At 41.4% G+C, this 19,506-nt stretch overlaps 1 protein-coding gene across 21 annotated transcripts in view; it reads left to right on the forward strand.

The window, feature by feature from the left end:
* Window positions 1–19,506, forward strand: part of LOC117236706 (MAP7 domain-containing protein 1-like) — a 173,044-nt gene that overhangs the window by 85,169 nt on the left and 68,369 nt on the right. For 7 of the 21 annotated variants that reach the window (XM_033499882.1, XM_033499888.1, XM_033499880.1 and 4 more), the window contains exon 1: window positions 16,342–16,496. The exons of 12 other annotated variants lie outside the window; for them this stretch is intronic. The gene's annotated coding sequence lies outside the window, so the exon portion shown is untranslated. Of the gene's footprint in view, window positions 1–16,340; window positions 16,497–19,506 lie in introns of those variants that run through there. 2 more of the 21 variants (XM_033499876.1, XM_033499881.1) reach the window with 1 other exon arrangement.

Below are 19,506 nucleotides of genomic sequence, written 5' to 3' on the forward strand. Positions count from 1 at the left end.
TATTCAATCTTTCTTTTTGTTAAATGCAGCTGTTGAATTTAAAGTTTAAATACTTAACAAAACAGAATCGAAACAATCACGATATCAATTTCTTAAAATAATTATATAGAACCTTTATGATGGTTCCATCATATATGTACATTTGTAATGAATTGAAGTTTGTAAAATCATTGTCTTACTTAATCGAAAAATAATGCCACTCTCCTTTCCAATCAATGCATTTTCGTTGGTGCAGAACCTATTACTCCATAGAAAAAGAAGGATAAAAGTGGCGTATTCGTATATCAACTCCGACTGACCTCTAGCACTTACAGCGTTTAAAGCTTTATTCGTCCGCTTCCATTAAAGAAAATATTATTTCTGTATTTTTCATCACGTACATCGTTCAACATCTTAACCTCTGAATTATGGTTACAAACATCGTTTTCCTCCATTCTGTTCCATTATTATTCAAACGATAAACGGCGGATGTACTCTAGAATAGAATTTACGGGCGCTCTGCAACAGCTGGTTTACGCAGTGGTGCATACAGTCGGACTGGTAATAAAACGCGGAGCATGCGTGCGCGTGTCGCGAGCTACTCTGTCTCGAGGAACGTTTTAATAATCGATATCGATATTTCTTTTCTGTTGCAGGTGAGTACTTTACCGTAAAACAGTGGCCATATACGAGTACCTGGGAAATTGCGGTACGTAGAGAGGAACCGAGAAGACGAGAATACCTGACTTGACTCGTAGTAGAAACTCGATCGAAGGGATAAGTGAGCCGTGATAAATGAATTCATTAGATTCACGCCGCGTCATCGCGTTTAATATTAAACACTACCCGTGAAATCGGGCTAATTGCAAAAGCTTGGCCAAGGGAAATTGGAAACGAATGCATTAACGTTTCTCCGCTCTTCCATTTTTATCGTGTCTCCTATCCTGTTGCTAATAAAATTCGAACGTCGAAAGATTCTCTGTTACGAAACAATTGTGGACAACTTGTGTAAGATCTATTTTACTTCGAGTTGATATGTATGAATAATGAGTAACTTAAATCGAGTAAAGTGAATTAAATTATAGAATGAAATTTAGAACACGTGTTTGTGTTCTTACAAGGTTGTTTTCGCGTATCGTTTGTCATCTGTTTACTATTACAGGATTATATCAAACAAGCGTTTTAGTTTTGATTATAATGCATACCGTGGTAGATTGTACAAATTTTGTCCATTAGTTCGTATGTTTATCAAGTTGCGATATACCATACTGAGTAGTGTTAGAATTTGTATTTATTGGCCAAAGCTTCAAGACAGTTGAGTTTCAGTGTATCCAGTTACTTCTCAGGGTACAGTCATTTAGCTAACATATTATATAACAATCTACCGATATACTTGTTTGCATGCATAATAATTTTCTTTTTTACTTGTGATATTTGAGATCTTCTTCTTATTACATTGTTAATCACGAACTATGTATATTGCATCGTTGTTCTGTAAAATAGTGCAGCGTAAAGTCTTTGATTCAATTCTTTCTGATATTTCTGCGCTATTTCTAAAATTTAATACCATAAATCCATACTGATTAGAGTATATATATATGGAATATAAATTTGGATTTTAATACGAATAATCAGTATACTTTTTTCCCTTTATTCAAGCTACCAATTGAATTTGAATAACCTTGGCGAATCGCCTTAGAATCTATTGTCAAAATAATTGCATAATCAGAATTTATTATCACATATATCTCAATAAATTTTGGACTATTAGTTCAAATTCAACTTTTCCAAGCCGTTGATCTACAAATACGAATAATCCTTTACTATCTGTTATAATTAACTGTAACATCATAAGCCTCTATCGGGCCATAAATATATTGCCATAATTACACCTCGCTTACGTTAACGAGATCGGAGAAGCTTCGATTAGGAAAATTTTATATTCGCTACGAAGGAATGGTAAATTTACCGTACATTCTTGGACCTCCCTCCCACACTTCGAGTAATAACGTGTTCGTGCGAAATTGCCCCACGGGATGCAGGCGCATCCCACATTCTCGTTATATTTCATATGCACTTTGTCAAGCGCGCGAAGGCTCGAGATGAGACGAGAGGATCTCGCGAGCATGAAGAAGCCCTCTCCCTTGACACTTTATCCCGAGCTCCGTGTGCGGCAAAGGGGAACGGGCCGTGACGAGCAATTAATTTCGTGCTCGTCGAACATTCGACGCTGTCTCTCGCGGAATTTCCTTCTGTTCTACGCGAGCCTTGCTCGATAACTTTGTGACGGAGGCCTCATTAACAGGTAGCCTAAATCACGGCGAAGATGCTGCTGTTCTTTCTCGTTACGAACCGGCCGAGAGTCTTAGAAATATGGTACAGAGTAGAAATTTTAATTGGTAGCGGAAAAATAAATAGTTACTATCCAATTAAATGAACTGTCGTCGAGTGAATCTATTTATCTGAATGTAATCTACCACATTGATTATAAAACCATGCTAAGATTTTTTATTCTTATACACGTACGAGGCATAAGATACGGTACGATAAAATCTCCTTAGAACAGTTAAACTTATAAACGATTTTGTTAGAATTTCATTTTCTTGTATATTGAGTTCCTGTTGTAAGACAAGATTGAAGTAGTTTTCTAGCACGTTTTGTCTTTTTCTGTTGAATATAATCTTCTGGGGATGAGAAGGATGAATCGTTTTTTAACACGATTTACAGATACGATATAGTTTGTTTCTTATCATATTATCATACGAAAATGAAAAATTCTTTAATGATTTTATAGCTATAACGCGGAATAAATGAAGAATCGTATGTTGGGAAAATCAGCGAGCTTTCGTTATGTCAATTAAATACTTAAAGCAACCTTCAGCCGAACACAATTTATCATTGTACGCTCCTTTGATAAAATAACGCGCAAAAGAGCGTTATCAAAGTGCAAAGTGAAGGACAAAAAGTGAAAACTAGGAATGTAACACATGGCCACGAATTTGGCAACGTTTAATTTCCGATAAGAACAGTTCACCGACTCATCAATTGTTTGTAGTGGTGCACGTAATGCCGGCTTCATATTTTACGCGATACAATTTACGACGGTCGCTGTTGTAAATAATCGCGCTGCATTAAAATACCTTGTCGCTGAGTCAGCGTTCGCGACGTTGTCGTATTCGTGGTTACGCCTGGCCAACCTTTTCGTTGTCTTTCTGCCGTACTTCCGTTCTCTGCATGGAATTACGTGTTGCACATTTTTCCCCCGATATATCCTTCGAGTGGATCTTGCAATGGAATTAAACGATCTGTCGACATCCGAAACGTAGCAACACGAGCATGGTCGATTAATATCACTCGTGGGAACGACGTTCTTTGAAATCTATCGTCGAACATCATGGAAACTCTCGTCGACCGTACACGATCGAAAGTATTGTTCGACTGATTGACACCGCCGGATGTTACGATTGGCACGATGATTGACGCCTATCCACGAGACGAGTTCCTATCGTGATAGCGATCAAGAAACGCGCAGTGGTCATTCCTAACGATTCTTATTCTCTACGTTAAAGTGTCTGAGCGTTACATTGGGTGATACATTCTCACCGATATCGTTATGTTTATACTTTCCATAATATTATTCTATTCCTTAGGATTTTTCTATTTTTCTTATTACATGTATTTCTATTCTATCGTCGAGTTCATGAAAAATTCTGCACACGATTCTATGAACCGTTCTATCAATGATTCTATCGGCGGTTCTATCGACGATTGGTTCGCGAAGATGATAGAGCGCGCATCTTTTACGGGCGATTTGACCGCGAAAGTAATTTCCCCGGCGGAAATTTATCAAGAATCTAATGTCGATGAATTATTCATCGGTCGCCTCGATTGCGTCTACCATCCGTGAGACTGTTCTTACGAGCGCCACGACGGTCTTCAATGGCAGGATCCGTGTGCTACATGCAGCGCTCCATCGACGTAATATCCTCTTATGTTTCTCATAAACTGTTGCAATTTGCGCGTTCTAACACCATTGACGTCTCTCGTGTCGGTTAGTAAGATTACATACTGCTAAACGTAACTTTAAGAGAAGATTCTACTGGTAATGTTTATCGGCCATTTATTGCTCGTACGATCCGCAAATTCACTCATGTGTAAGATTGCTGGCTTACGAAAGTACTTGAACACTTGCCATAAAAAACTTTTACGTTCGTATTGTATATGTTATATGAAATACTCTGCAATTTTATTAGCGTTGTAACGATACACGAATGTAATGGTTACATAGGTAAAATTTGAAACCAATCTGAAAATGTATAATACACAAAAATTACAAGATATGTAAACATATATTTATTGAAAAATTAATATACAAACAGTACGTCTTACATCTTACGACACGTTTTAAATATATAGGTTATATATAGTATACCACTCGACATTGAGGCTGATTGATACAATGCATAATGGACTATGTAAATACTTTTGTGATCTCTGAAAAATATATACACACTCGTATAAAAGTCATGTACAAATGCTTTCGCAGATTTATATACTAATAGAATCAAGTTCGTGAGAGAATGATACGGATATCTTTCATCGACAGTTCGCCACACGTGTCGATCCGTAAATTCATTCATTTGTATGTATCATTCGTACGCATTGTACAAGCAATGACAAATTGCTCGGAGCTCTCTATCAGTATTCTGTATCGCCTGCCTCAATGAACCCCGTGGCACGTGGCTGTTTCCACGGCTGATAAGATCACGAATCATCTATTCAGTTGATCAAGCTGGCGTGCGCTCTTAATTCGCACTATCAACCGATTGCTCTTAATGAACCGGCTGATTTCTCGACAGGCAACGAAAACGAACGTCAATTCCCATGATCGCTTCCCAATAATACCAGCGTTATTCTTATCAGCAGGTATTGAAGCCGCGCGAAAATCCAAAGCGCAGAGTTCCGTGCACAAGCGGCAGTCAGTGTAAGTTCATCTTGTTGAATGGGAAACGGGGAATGATCGGATAGGTTCGTTTATGCATCTTAATCCGGGCATTGTTGGCACGATTAGAATTCGTGAATCGCAAACGAGGACACAATATCTCGCGAGACCTTCCCCGGTGAATCGAAATCCGCGGCATAAACGGATCAGGAAGATTATCCTGGATCGTCGTCTGGCTAGGGTCGGCCTTTCATTTGTGCTTTCTCGTCGAATTCACGCGCGAGCATCGTCTCATTCTCTCTACGAATCTGCGCTGCGTGTTGAGTCGTCGAGACGAATCTAGTTAGTTCTGCTACTTTTTTTTATTTTCTTTTTTATCGTTCGATCGTCCAACGGGACTCGGGGCACAGGTGAAAGTTGCGCTAACAAAAGAAAGAATTCGGTTTCTTCTTGGAAACGATGTCGGACAGCATTCTATCTCGGAGGTAGTGGTAATTGAAAAGTTTACGGGATGTCGCGGTTCGCAGCTGGACGCGGAAAGAACTTGCAACTGTGGAATTCACGGTATCCTTGTTCCGTTGTGTCGAGTTCGCTGTTTTAATTATGTATTTACTTACTCGCTCGTTCATCAACAAGTATAAGCACTTTGGTATCGTATACACAGCCAGTAAAATATTTAGAATTACGTTTCTGGTTGTATCTGTTTATATTAAATTCCCTATTAACGTGGTGTTAGTCGAGGGCTATGTGGGGAAAGTATGCTAGTCGACTGCTTGATTTTTGCGCCACTTGATGGCTAGAAAGATGGTATTTTAATACGAAATGATTGAAAAGAGTAATAATCTGGTCGAGGCATACTGCGTTCTTCTGAACGTAGACTATTGATATAGTCATTCTATTGGACTGTTAAAACGATCATTTTTGGAAATTCTCACTTATCGAAAATATTTTGTATCTCATTGTAAACTTCCACAATGAAGTATTAATTTCGACGTTGGTTGTTTTCTGAATCTAGACAATCGCGACTTCATAGAGGACGAGACTCGTGTATTCGGCGACGAATCCAAAGAGAAGCCCACTGGCTGAGAAAACTTAGGACTCGCATCGATTCATCTTTACGGATCGCGTGTTTGGCAAAGTTTGCCACCTCCGGAACAAAGGCGCCACTCCCGGAATAAGAAAAGTAATCACCGCTGTAACCAGTCCGTGAAACTTTTCCTCCAATGCAGGAATCGATGGCCGACCGAATTTTTCTCCTATCTAAAAACCACGTCCGTATTATGAACGTTCTGTGTTACAAGTACATTGTCATAGTAATCTTTGTTCCGGCGAGTTTCAAACTTTTGAGCTTGTCATTTTTCTCCGTGTCGAGTCCTCGCTTACACAGACTGAAAAATAGCAGGATTCGTATTTTCCTAAATCGTTGGGCAAACGCGATCTACCAATTTAGTTATTTTATGTATATCAATTATTCATGGATGTCAAACATATAACAGACAAAATAGTTGCTAAAAATAAATGAAAGAAACGAGGAAAATCCTATTTAGAATTCAGAAATTGACTCGTTATTCTTATAATACTGTAATAAAAATTGTCTTGAAGATAATCATTGACGATAATCTTTCGTATTAATTTATATTGGAATTTCAATTTGTATTGGAAATTTTCAACGATTGTTCCTACTATATTCGGCAGAATAAGTAGATTCGGACAGTGTCTGAGCCGGCACTACTGTTATTGGCTTTAATCGTGATATTATACTGTGATATAGCCAGTTTAATTGAAATATAATGAAATCTTTGTTTAGTTTTTATGTAGATACTATCTACAAATTTTTACGATTGTTTTGAGATTATGTCTATATATATTACTATCAATATTCTATGAATATCAAATATATAATACCATAATGATTAAAGTATATTGTACGAGAATTTTTTAACAAGAATCCACTATATTCACCTGATTTGGTTCTCTGTAATTACTTTCCTAAGTCTCCAAATTCCAATCAAAGAATTCGTAATAAGGACACTACAACTATAGAAATCTATTCACTTATTAGTTAATCATTTTCAGCTTTATATTTACATTGAACAAACACGCGTCGAATAAAATGAATTATCAGTTACTAATGAATGAATTTACTTAAATGAAAATATTGAGAATCTTATTACTTTTCAAACAAGCTATGTACACTTTCGTTAATGCGAACCAATAGTACACTTGTTTGGATTTCGCGAACAAAACTTCGGTCAGAATATTTAACATTCAGCGGAGAATAAAAAAAAAAAGAAAGAAAAACGGGTAAGCCAATTCTTTTGAAGACGGGCCAAATTCTAGAGCGTGTCGGCGGCTTGTTCGCGACCGTGTTTTAATACTATCGGAAAACACGGCTAAGGGATGTCGGATGGTAATAAAATTTTTCCCTCGATCGGTGCAGTTCGTGTCCCTTTTTTCGATTCACCGCATATAGTCGCGGGATTTTGTTGGTACGGTTCCAAGTGGGCTGCGAAAAAAGTCGTCGGGCGACCGGTAGATTTAGCTCGATTCCAACGTCGGCTTCTTCCTCACGACTTCATCGTCTCTGTACCCCGAGCAAGATGTATCTACACTACAACGATAATTTCTCGGTTATTAAAGCGTAGAAACCGGAACTAATTCTCTTGGAATTGCTGGAACGTCCATCGAGCGCGTTTCACCGGCAGAAGCATCGTCGTTCCTTCCGCAAGACAGATTCTCTCTTATGTCTCTAAAAACGAAGAAAGATTAGCTCGTTGGATGCTTTGCATAAGTTCTCCACATCACATTCGATCGCGCGTTAACGAGTTCCCGGGCAACTGAACTTCTCCATTTGGAACACGAAGGAGATAGATCACCGATGCTCATTAACCAGCGTTTATTAGTCGGTAAAAAATGTCGAAAGCGGAGCGCAGGAAGAAACGTGACACGAGTTCCTCTGTAATTTCTTTCTCCGCTCGCTACGTGTAGAAAGCGGTTCCCGTGTGTATAATTCTCGGAGCATCGTGAGTTACCGAGAGGGGAAAAAATTCCGTACGGATTTTAATTAATCAACGGAAACGAGGAAGAAAGGAGGAAGGATAATAGAAAGAAGGGAAAAAATAGAAGGAAGGAAAGGTAAGACTTTCGACGATGCAATTATCGTCTCGACGCAGGGGGCCGGGTATATCGAAGCGTGACATCGGAGTGCATCGAAGCGCTCCTTGGCTCGGGCAAATCCCATGAAGAAACGAGGAGAAAGAAGCTTCCCTCTGTGCTCGATAACTCTCGATAACTGGTCGTGGCCCGGTCCGTAGAATCGGCCACTGTAGCGAGGAACAAAGGAGCTGCGACGTCGACATTATCTCGATCAAATAAAAATGCCCGAGTCTTTCGATACACTTGACATAAATCTCGCGAACGATAAAGCGATACTGCGGTAACGAGCAATACGTCCGATCGTTAATGCCAGCGCCGTGTTTGAAACTAGAAATATCCCGGTCGTGGGGAACTCCGGCCATTTCGCGGAACCATTTTCCGCCGAGCTTTCCGACCGCCTTTGTGGTCGTTCGCTTTCGAACCTCTTCGCTACCTTTTTGCGTTCGATTAAAACGAACCGAGAGAAAGAACCATGTTCTGGATCGCGGTCTATCGTGGTATATGTATTGACGAGGGTAAAATGATTTTTAAATGGAACAGGATTTCCGAGGTCTGCTGGGTATACAATGGGCAAAAAGTGTGCTGTGTAACTCGCTCCGAATGCCGGGAACGTTTTATGCCTTAAATAACGAGCCACGTCGAATCCTTCGATTTTTCATCTAAACCGCTTTAAATCTAAATTTCGAGAAACTCCTGGTCAGAAGGCGAGTGATCCACGAGGGTGAGCTCGGAATAAATTACAGCGCAAGTCGTCCAGTAATTTTGACCCGGAACAGGTCGTGTTCCCCCGTGTGCACGAATGAGAAGTTCCTTTCACGTTCGGGTCTCGGCGATCGATAATCGATGATCTATTCCGACTGTGACGTACACGATTGCACTACCGGGATAGATTGAACCAGCAATATCACGGAATATGGTGGAATCGATCGAGAGGGAAGATCGGACTAGACTGACGCAGAGACCTTCGACTTCGAGACGGATCTGATAGCGAATTGAACTCCGCTTTTACCTGAAATTCGTTTATCGAGTTCGTAGGGTGCAGCCGCGTGCTTTCTATGCCGACCAGAGATACATACGGCTACACCGTCAATTTCATCAGTGCGCTTCATGGATTTGTGAAACGCTTCGCTATCGCGTGGATACCCACTACGTTCGAAAATCTTTTTTGCGCCAGACAGACGAAATTCCACGGGTGAAATAAAGGGGAAACTTGAAAAGGTTGCTCTTTGTTTAATATTCGTTTCGCGCGTGTCGTCTAATCCTATTTAACACTCGCGAACAAAGCAGCTGCTGCGTCCGTCGTTTATGAAATCCACTGTAGAATAATACGAATATCTGTACAGTGTAATAGCAGCACTTTAGCTGCAAAAATTTCTAAGCACTCGCGAGAAATTTAACGATGTACACGATGGCTCTGCTGCTAGCCTTCCAAATAATTTTTATGCTTAGACGTTAAATCTTAAGCGTTTGTATAAACTTTTTTTGGTAGGAGGAAAATTGTCATAGATCATCGATTTCGATGAATTTCATTAGAGACAAATTGTCTGCGACTAAGCGAGTAAACAATAGTAATTACAACGTCTAGTCTTTTCGCACATGTGTTTTTCCTCTTGTCTCTCGATACCATCGAAAGCAACAATCCAACAAATTTTTCTAATGTATCAGAAACATGGATGGATCGTTTCAACGTGTCAGCAAATCTCCTTACGATTCTCTTTGGAGAAAAAGCGATCTTTCATGCCGGACGAAACGCTAAGTCACTAACGACGTTTTCTCTTCCCGTATCTTAGGATCGTGGCGGTGAAATCTCAGTAGAGGGAATTGTGTATCGCAGCAGGGCAACGAATCCTCCGTTATTTACGTAGGTAGCGGAGACGAGTCACGGCAGAGTCACGTACCAGGAGGTTTCAATTTTCTCTAGGACTTTTTCCTACTGGCAACGTCAGATGAGAAAAACGCAACTCATCTTCGAAATATCATGCTGGCCGATGTCCAAGAGCCACGTCCATTTTCAGAGTGCATTTCTTCGGTGTAATCAGAACGCCGTAGTCGATCAATCGAACTGAACCGGGCCAATAGGCCCGTTGAGATAATGGGAGACCAAGTCGTGCGTATGAAACTACGTTAAGACACAGAATGCTTGATATTTTGGACATATCTATAGTTTTTGTTCTGCATTGCCTGTTAGAGTTGATAATCGTCTACGTACAACGAAATCTACGTTTTGAACTACGTTAACACTTTGCCACTGAGATACACTGAGATAAATAGGTGTTTAAGTAAGCTTCGACTATTCACTGTTATAATACGATATCAGGTTCAAAATAATAAAACAGTATACATTATTCATATTTGGTGATCCTTGTTAAAGAATTGAGGCTTTATTTAGCGTTGAAATTAAGCTTCGTTATCAATACAATCTGTCTTCAATGGGTTAAAATTAGGTTGGAGTTTGGTTTAATCGTCAAGTCTAATAGCATCGAGGGTCTGTTATACAGAATATTGCACGTAATTGTTCCATATCTCTTAATTGTTTCACCCCTTTCTTCTTAGTACAACTAATTAGGAAAAGAATTTAGTCGATTTTCTTCCTGCACGATGCAGTACTCAGGAGAGTTTAATTTACAGCACCCTTTGGTGCCTGCTGTTTTATCTTCCTAAATCTTATGATACAAAGAAACGAACAACCATTTTGAATGTTGGAATGTCTGTTTGTTGTCTGCTTGCATAATACTCGCAAACATGTTCTGTAAAACGTGTACATCCCTTGGAAAGACAGTATTGTAGATATACAAAATTATTTTTGTAGCTTTCGAGAACTGCTGGTAACTTTGTTAGATACAACATTCGCGAGAATATCGTAAAGTAGTCGTAAAATGTTTACTAATAACTTGCGAGTTTATGCTGATCGTGAACACACATATTTGATGGTGAGGGAAGATCGTCTTTTTACAACAATAACACGTAGAGTAGGTTAACGAGCAATGATTCTCAGTAATCACTTGCATTTGTTATTTTCACTCGGCTCTAAATTTGCTCACGCTTGGTCCTTCGAGTTAGAAAAATAGATTTAATCGATAGTATCGTGCGATATCCATTGACCAGTGCCACGATCCAAAAGTTGTTACCAACGAGTGTTATGTACCGATAAGAATGTCAGCGTGTCGCGTCACATTTGTCGTCTCAAAGAAAGAAAGATCTCTCCGATGTGGTTTATGAAAGGAGATCGATCTCGATGCGCCTAAATACGAGGCTCGCAGATTCATCCAACTCTCGTCAGAGTCACACGTCGACGAACGAGTTCCTGAGGGATAGACTGCCATTGAGAAGGAACACGTCCGATCCGATTCGTCTCGTAGGCAAAAGGTACCATTGAAGCCGAACATTGGCGCAACAGTCGTATCTTTAGGAAAGGTAAAAAGCAGTCGACAGATTGTTACACGTAACCGGTGACAACTATAGCCGCCCTGGTTCCAATGAAATTAATGGGAACGAATTCAGTAGAATAAGGATCACAAAAGAGTCTATACTGGGAGCAAAGAATAGGCGTCAAGAGTCTATAGAACATCGGACGAACTTATCGATCTCGGTTTCCTTTTTCGTCGCTGAAACGACAACGATTTATTTACAATTTATCCTGTCACTTTATTCCCAAGTGGGAATAACGCGAGAGTGTGAAATCGGCGCGGTGGAATTCGAACATAAATCGAAGGCAAGTCTATAGGTAGAGAAAGTATCGATACGAAGATAACGCGGTCGTTTTAGCGCGTGAACCTTAATTAGGGGGATTAGAGTAGCAGAGCAGGCAGTTCGAAGGAAATGGGAAATCGATGGCCCGGAAAGTGTGCGTTCAGTGTACGGGATATGGAGTGCTGGAAGTTACGCTTGGATCGTTTGCTACTATTGTATAGAGAGAGAGAGAGACAGAGAGTTTAAATAGCGGCGTTAAATCAGATTATTCCCGAAGCAAGGGTGAAACACGAGGAGTTTGATCGTTGAGGATCTTGGAGAATCCAGATCCTCAATCTGTGAATCGCGACCTCTAAGAAGATCGTAATATCCTTTCTAAAAAGGCCACTGCGCTCACGTTAAGAATGTCGGGAATACTAAATTATATTCATTAAGATAATTCTATACTAAGCTAGAATGGTGTTTCGAAATATCCATTATTAAATTCTCTTTACCTTGTTCAGAAAGGTTTTTGTTTTATGTAGAACGCTGTAAAAGGAAATCGCACAACTCATCGTCAGAAAAGTTCGATTCGGTAGCGTAAAGAAATCGCGATCTGAGAGAAACGTTTATAGAGAGCAATCTGTAAACGAACACGGTGGGAACGTGTTGGGAAGGAAAACACCGTTCAATGACGCCGCCTCTCGATTTTTCATCGAGCATCCCGTTCTTTCCCACTTTCGATTAGTACACAACGAAGGCGTCCGATTGAGACTTCGTCGCGTCCCTTTACCCCAATGACGCCTGTGCTAGAGATCCGAAATTAATCCTCGATAATTAACCTGGTACAACTGCGAGGTTCGAGCACGAGCTGCTTTGCTCTCAAGCGCCTACCACTCGATGAGATTTCCGGGGAATTGAAAAGTTCTTCAAGAGTACTGTTCTAGTCGACGAAAAAAAAAAAAAAAAGAAAGAACCGAGGCGAAGTTTGGAAGAATATCACGACTATCGACGCTCTTTATGCTAGTGCTTGGAGAAGCAAACAGAAGCTCTTTAACCATTCGTGAAATCTTCCGATCAGATTTCTGCAATTTATGATGGCAAATACCTTTACTGAGAATATATGTGGGATTTGTGTATTTACATAATAAACGGAACGCGAAAAGAAGCGTAATGAGGGTAGTTAATATAATTTTTTCAAAACTAAGAAGACTAAAGTATCTCTTAAATTTAAAGATTATTACATTTGATACTTTATGCACCAACGAAGATATACAATGAAAATTAAAAAATGCATGCAATTCATACAGTTCGTAATATGCATCAGATGCCATTATTAATAACAATAGATTTTCTATGGTTTTTAAACAAAAGTAATTAAGAGCAATTGTAATTATATTTACAATTACAATGATATACGCCAACTCTACCGATTTGTTGTACGTCGTTATGATTCGTACAAGAGTCTCACATTAAACTTATTCTATTTTTCAATGATTCACATAAAATTCTCTAGCTTTTCCATTATACTTTTAATTAGACTTTTATTCAAGACTTACTTTTATTTGAGATTTCACACGAGTACACATTTACGCATATCCTCGCCAAATCTCTGTATGCATCTTTCGACAAATGAAATGTTTGTTTCGCTATCTATCGACATGCTAAGTTAAATATTTTCTCGTGTGCTCGTGGATACATTTAGAAAATAAAGTTCAAAGTGCATCATTAAAGGTTCTTATCACGTGCCGACGGAAAGCATATTTTCTAGGTAAAACGCGGCACGTTTGCGAACAAATATTTAATCGAAAGGGAACGGAATTACTTAGATATAATCTCTTGCGAATGTTCGTTTGATTAAAATCACGCGAAGTAACACGTGCCATGGAATTTTTTGAATTCTATCCAAGGAAAGAAATTGGTGAATGGTTTCGCTGGATATTTCTCGAGTAGAGTACATGGCGTCGTCTCACATTGGACTCCTATTACTCTGGTTTCTCGAAATGGACGACGTCGGGAGCCTATCCAGCTAGATACGTCTGGAATTTCGGCAGACCCATACGCGGATTCCAGTCATGTCACTCACGAGAGCAATGTGGATGAGTGGAAGAGACGTGCCGAGGGATCGACGAACGTTTGTCCCCGTTCAGACGCGATTTCGCAACCGGTTGGATGCAAAACCACTAAGAATTCGTTCTCGTTCTGCATTCGCTACGAGTTATCTTTATAACATGCACATGCCGGTCCTCGTTAAACGCCACATTTGAATTTTTACCATCAAGGAAAGAAAAATTCCAAAGGTGTCTCTCGTCCAAGAGAAAATTTGATTTTTGTTCGTCGAGATTTTCGAATATGAATTTTATTCGTCCGTCGATTGATTCCAGTTTGCTGTTTGTATAAAACGCAGGCTTACGAAAATATTCGAACACACGAGAACACCTTCTATGAACACTATCGGTGGTACATGAAACGTCTTGAAATTTCGTTAGCGCTGTTACGACGTACGATTGCCATGAGTATCTCGATAAATTTTGAAACGAATTCGTACGAATATATATAGAAATATAAAGAAACTACAAGATATTTAGTATACACGTATAAAAGTATTTAAATAATCAATTATCCGTTATACAAATAAGCCTCAAATTTCAGTAGGACCATACTTAACATTTGTTGTATGCTTAAGTTAGAATAGTTGAGAATATTTTGATTCTTCATAGATCATGTTGCTCTTGTATCTCATACATGTGATTCTGTTACAAATTCTTGCATCGTTATCTTGTATGAATACGAAATCGTGGTCGATTAATCGTTTCCTTAATAATGTAAATCAATCGTCGTGTTTTATATATGGAACCAGAAAGTACCTTGATATCTATGAACGAGAGTAGATAACGTTTTATATAAGAATACAGTTTATCAATATCGAAGTATCAGGAAGTACATAGACCGGTTAGATACGAGGGGAAAAGTTACGATATTTGGAATGGTTCGGCCGAGACCCGATGGAAAAAGCAGGCTTGTTATCGAAACGCGGCGGCGGCGAGCGAGCGAAGTGAAAATTTGCCTCTGTCGAAATGCATCATATCCGACCGCGTTGTTATTGGAATAGCCCACTCCTGTTTCATCATTCCCACGAGCAATCCTTTTTACCTGCGCAACGAGAGAATCTCGCGCGTGTAACTACAGCACGAACATAAAAAGTGATAAAAACCCAAGAGGACTACGAAAAGAAGGAAGAAAAGATAAAAAAAAGAAATCTGTTGCTTGTGTTAAACCGAAAGAGCAAATCGTCTTCTATACTCGTCTCTTTGTTGTGCTATCCTTGACGCTTATACCGACCAGAGAATAAGCGAGATTCACAAGAAAAGGAAAAAGATAATACCTCCATCCGGCATCGAATCCGCCTCGCATCTGCCCGTAATCTGTCAAGGGAGTCGAGAGGATTCTACGTCGTCTTCAAGGTTATCGATCCTCGAGAACTTCGCTGGAAGAGGATGGCCGTACGAAGAGAGTATCGCTGCGTAAAGACTGTTTCTCTCCTTTTCGGGATGAGGTTCGCGCGACCCTTCCAAATTCCTCTCTTTCTCCACCAGTTTCAAGGTCACCCTGTACTTCACCCTCTTGGAGAGTTGCTCTTAAGAAGCAGGTGTTGAAGTTAGGGGATGTCTGTCAGAGGATGAAGAAGGTTCGTCGAAGAGCGGAGATCGATCGACGATCCTTCGACAAAGTAATTTCGGTTTAGTGCGACGAACTGAAACAAAACGGAGCTGCCCTACGAGTGTCCCTTTAATAGTCAAGGTCAGCTGTGGTAGAACTACCGCGATACAACAACATTCGGCTGCGGAGTCATGTAACCGCGACGCGATATGTTTGGAGGGGAAATGTGCGATCTTATCGGGCGAATAGGTGTGAAATTGTAATAAATCAGTGCTATGGCGATGATAACGTTCGAGAAAAGAGACGAAGAGAAGACTGTTAAGGAAAGGAGGACGAGAGAGGTAGACAGGTAACGTAGACGAAGATGAGCGAAAAAATTAGCCGGCATGACTCCGGAGGTGGTGGCAGGCACAGGTTGCACAACACGCAGTCGATGGGCGGAAGAGAGACGAGAGAAAGATCGAGCGAAGAAGAGAGAAGGAGTAGCCGGAGGTGGAGGGTTGACCATTTCGGGAGTGTCGGAGGTGGCGGCGCACGGCTGATCGATGCAACAGCAGCGCCGCTACGTGCAAAAGGGTAGGAGGCGTAGCGTAGTCGAAGAGAAAGGGCAGAGGGTAGCGTTCGTCGACGGTAGAGAGCCTCCCTTCTACCGTATGTCGGCCTCCTCCGTATCCCTCCGGTTCCCTCCCTCGGACCGTTGCACGCGTACTAACCGATCAGCGCGCGTTGGGCTTCGCTGTTGGACTCCGTGCATCCCCCTCCAAGTCTTCCACCACCGCGAATTTTCAGATAGGGGTTGCTTCGACGCGACGCGACACGACGCGACGCGCGCCCTCTCTCTTCCTCCATTCTCCAACTATCCCTTTCTCGTTTCTACATCCTCTACCTCTGTCCTCTCTCTTTGTCGCTCTCGTACTCCCTCCCTCGCGGGCTCAGTTCTCGCCTGAAGACCGTGCGGTGTACAGGTGATCCGGCTTGTGCGTATTCAACCCTCTCTACGCTTGAGTTTGTCCGCCTGCTGATCGAGATGACGTGCTGCCGCGTTGCCACGAGGAGGACGCACGCTCTGTCCTGCCGTGTCGTCGACGAGGTGCGCTTCCTTCTCCTTTTTCTATTCCTCTGCAGATCCTTCTCGAGGGCACGCGTTCCTTCGTCCGCGTTGTTCCGGTTGTGTGTCGTGTGGTCGGCCTTCGAGTGAACATCGAGCAAATAGCCAAATCCTGACAGGTTGCCAGTTTTTTTGCACGCGAATTTTCTTCCTAGTGTTCATTCCTGCTTGTTTCGCTCGTTCTTCGATGCACGGCATTGTTTCTATTGTACCAGGAATTGCAATACGAAGATCGTGCAGGCGTAAGATCCTGTGCGCGAAGTGACTCGATATTTTTCCTCTGTGAGCCTGCTGTCTGGACGTCAGGTCTCCTTTGATGTTTCGATCGCAGGGACGGGACGATGAATCCGTTCGAGATTGTGCAGGACGTAATAATTCCTCTGAGATGAGTTTTCGATCACGTGGGTGGATGGTCGGCGGCGATACGGGCCTGTGTCTCGATGATTGCGCTAGCCTTTGAGAGTCCGGAAAGTATCTCGTTACTAACGTGACGGTCTAGTTATTGCAGCCTTTTCTTTTAATCTCGTTCCTTCAAGGAAGGTCCTTTCATCGTTTAAGGTAATTAGAAGTTCATTCGATAAAAGCACTCGCTCAAAGTACCTCTTTGGATATTCAGACTACGAAACATGTAGTAAATTTGCATTAAAAACGAATCACACGATTTTTGGATCACGTGGTCACAATATGATGCTCGCGATATTCCAACTTTCCCGTCGCGTTTATCGTGCCGTGACGAATCATCCGCACACCTAGTGATTATCGAGATACTTGGTCCAGTATCATCTTTGTCGTTCTTCTCAATTAATAGGTTAAAGGCGTTTATTTCCAGAGGCGCGCAATTAACGTGATTAATACTCTGGCGAATTATACATTCGCGTATCCCGGGACAGAATGATTTATCCTTGGCGTACGTAAGCACCGGTATTAAGCAGCTAGGTGATTCTCACGGTGCTCTCTAAATAATAGGGAGCGCTAAATTGGTTCTTGGTCTTGCGGGATCTAGCTACGGTGGAATTCACGACTTCACCAGCGTTTCGCTTTTTTCGCAACTTGTGCAACTTATCCCACCCACGTGTCTTTAAATTGGCTTAACCGCGAAGCTTGTTCCCGTTTGGAATCTCGTGCATCCTTTTCAAATTTAATATCTTTAAACTAGTCGCTCGACGGAACGTTAGATTTTTTTTATTCAATGTAGCGGAACGATCCGTGGGCGAGAAAAAACAATGAAGCTTACAAGATAACCGATGAAACGTCTGGAAAACTGGAATACCGGTTACACGCGTCACGCGTCAAAAGAACGGAACCATTGTGCTCCATTTCTAAGGCCTGACGGAAGCTCGATGATTCGTTCGCCAGCTGGCAAGGCCGGCTCGCCGTCGACGAGTCTGTTTTTAGCCGAACACGTGAATTAGCTATCCTCGACCGAGCAAACGATCGGTCGGTTGCTTTTCAACTTCTTTCTACGTTTAACTCGTATCGATCCATTCCCCGTCTAATCCTTTCAGCACTTTGTGTCCGTATATTCCTGTCGACGTTTCAATTTATCCTGGGCGCTTCTGCCGCCTGACCACGTGTCGAAATTGTCCTCTTCAACCGATGAACTTCCGCAGAAACGTCAAAGACAATTTTCTCATTAATCTGACACAGCCTGAGAACATTCGACGATTGCGGTTGGATTCTCTTCCTCCGACTATATCTTCATGTAGCAGTCGTCGCGGTTGGCAACGGTGACGGCGCCATCGATGTCACAGACACGCTATAATCCACGAAAATTAGGAGAGTGTCCGGTAGATCGTGAAGGTCACTGGTCCAAGCACTCTCGTGGACGAACGTGCCAGATTCAAACGATTTTACGATAAATCTTTCGTTATACGCCCTCGTTAACGCGTTCGCATTGAAACGCCACAATCCGATGGTTTGACGCACGAGCGAGCATACCAATCACATTTAACGGAATACGCGATCGCGAAATTTTTCCAATCGAACGCGACGTGTTATTCCAGCATTCGCATGCTGCAATCGCGTTCTCTGCTCGGATCATAATTAATCCAGCTGGATTCGACGCGTGGACGAAAAGCACACAATCGCGGGGGGTTGCGTGGAACCTCGCGCGCTTTTATCGAGTGGTTTTCCGCGCAAAAGAGTTTTCGAAATACCCTTGAGCGATCGTCATTGAACCGACCTTTCTATACAGGCTTCGATCATAAAGAGCTTGCTATAGAGTACAGAAGACGAAAGGTATACAAAGCAGTCGAAAACAACGATCAGAGACGCGTACATTGTCCGATGAAAGGTGGGGTTAAATCGACGATTGTCTCGAGAATTTCCGGGCAAATGGTACCGCGACAGAAACAACGGCCATCATCGTGGCTGTATTCGGCACGCGGACGTTTATCGGGCAACGGATAACGCTCCGATTGTCGTAACGCGTCCCAGCTGCACGTCTACGATTTTATCGTACCTCCCATATTCCCATCGGTAAATAATTCTTCGTAATTCTTTCGAATCGATCGCGTTCTTGCTCGGGAAAAATCATTTTCCCCGCTGTTGTTCTTCGTCGATATTGTTCCGGAACTATCGTGTTTTTTTTTTATCGTCGTACGATTTTTTTCAGCCGAATAATTAGCGCAGTTAGCGAAGCGTGAAGAACTCGCACGATGACAGTAAACTATGTCAGTAATAAGATTCTATTAAAGTTAGAATGAAATATTAATTTTACGAGGCTCGTTAGTGAGTTATTAGTGTTCTTCTAGAGAAACGCTGTATAGCTTTTCTCGGAAGTAGGAAACTGTATCATTACCAAGTTTTATTAGCTGTCCTGGGATATTTGAATTTTTACATGTCAGTCTCGACCTTAGTTTAGCAAATAAAGAAAATCGTAACGTATTAAGAAAGTGTTCGACGTACAACTGAAACAAGAAATTACGTATGGCAGATTCTTCGAGTTTTTTAAAAATTAGAAATATTTTTGACGTCAGAAAAAACGTTGCAG

Source organism: Bombus vosnesenskii, unplaced genomic scaffold (assembly GCF_011952255.1).
Source record: "Bombus vosnesenskii isolate JDL3184/JDL3185 unplaced genomic scaffold, Bvos_JDL3184-5_v1.1 scf7180000013352, whole genome shotgun sequence".
In the NCBI taxonomy this organism is placed as follows: Eukaryota; Metazoa; Arthropoda; class Insecta; order Hymenoptera; family Apidae; genus Bombus; species Bombus vosnesenskii.